Source organism: Aplysia californica, unplaced genomic scaffold, assembly GCF_000002075.1.
Source record: "Aplysia californica isolate F4 #8 unplaced genomic scaffold, AplCal3.0 scaffold00008, whole genome shotgun sequence".
NCBI lineage: Eukaryota > Metazoa > Mollusca > Gastropoda > Aplysiida > Aplysiidae > Aplysia > Aplysia californica.
The window spans coordinates 1,227,579-1,228,899 of record NW_004797278.1 but is presented as its reverse complement, the minus strand read 5'-3'; the positions used below and the strand labels follow the sequence as shown (position 1 = coordinate 1,228,899).

The following is a 1,321-nucleotide window of genomic DNA, read 5'->3' as shown; positions in this document are numbered from 1 at the left end:
CCCCCTTACATTTAAAGTAGCTAGTTAAAGCATTGCATACGTTGTGCGGCAGAAGTAATCGAAATGATGCATCCTACCTGAATTAGCACACACCAGGAGACACTTCGAGTCGTTCTTTGCAGATTGAAAAAAATCCAACAGATTTGGACTATTTTCGCCTATACCGAATCCTGTGCTTCAAACCTTCTGAGCAATGTAATAGGGGCCTACTGAAAGGCCACCAGATCTACGTGTAAACCCGGATCTGATTTTAAGAGTAAAAATACCCACGCTACTTTGCGGCGGAGAATACCCACGTGACCTGTAGATAAAGACACCCTTGGCCGACAAGTACGGTACAACAACAACAACAACAACAACAACAACAATACCAATAACAATAATAATAATTGTAATAATAATTGCATTTATACAGCGCATCTACGCTTTGCAGCATGCTCTATGCGTTTTACAAATAGCCAAAGCCTCCTTGACGACTCATCTCCCTTATTTGCTAAAAAAAAGTAAAGCCCCCCCCCCAAACCCCCCACCTCACCCCCGATACACCCACACTTGTTAACTACAACTTTCAGGCAATTGACTGTCTGTCAGTGATATGCATGCTAACATACAAATCAATTAATAATGCTAAGAACAGGAGAAATGCACCACGGAACTTGTAGAAACTCTTAATTTTCTGATCGCACCCATGAAGCGCAATCAAGTTATCAAGCTCTCAGGCCATATTTATAGATTAAGGTATAGTTTCATATCTTGGAAGTAACTTTAAGAGCGGTAACCTAAGGAACAAAGACACTGCGTGATTTCACCATAACTCATGCAGGCCCATGGTTACCTTAAGTCATATGGCTCAAAAGGGTGGGGATTTAGGGTTTTCGGGGTGGGGTGGAGGGGGGGAGGGTATGTCGAAGAAAAGGAAGTACGCAAGGCTGCAATTGTCCCTTCTAGACCGTGAAATAATTATATATATGTTTCACAGCAATTGGCTGGGACAAGAGCCTTGCAAGCCGTGTCTCAAAGATTTCCTCCCCCTGCTTTATACCTTTACTTACAACCTTTCTAGGCGGGGCATAACCAGCTACACCCAAAATAGAAGGGCAAATAATAACAAGTACATACAAACATACAAATAAACACACACACAGAGACACACACACGCACACGCATGCACACAAACACACATGCATACATACACACACACCACTACACTAACGCATACACAAGCACACACATACACACACATACACACACATACACACACACATACTCTCTTTCTCTCTCACACACAAACATACACGCAAACACACGCACACACACGCAT

The 1,321-nt window shown here is 42.7% G+C and overlaps 1 long non-coding RNA gene across 2 annotated transcripts in view; it reads right to left on the bottom strand.

Annotated features, from left to right (window-relative positions):
• The window catches only part of LOC101846783, a 36,477-nt gene that overhangs the window by 8,439 nt on the left and 26,717 nt on the right, over positions 1–1,321 (bottom strand). Inside the window, exon 1 of one of the 2 annotated variants that reach the window (XR_001184814.1) lies at positions 78–213. The exons of the other annotated variant lie outside the window; for it this stretch is intronic. This is a non-coding gene — a long non-coding RNA (uncharacterized LOC101846783). Of the gene's footprint in view, positions 1–77; positions 214–1,321 lie in introns of those variants that run through there. 2 annotated transcript variants of the gene reach the window in all.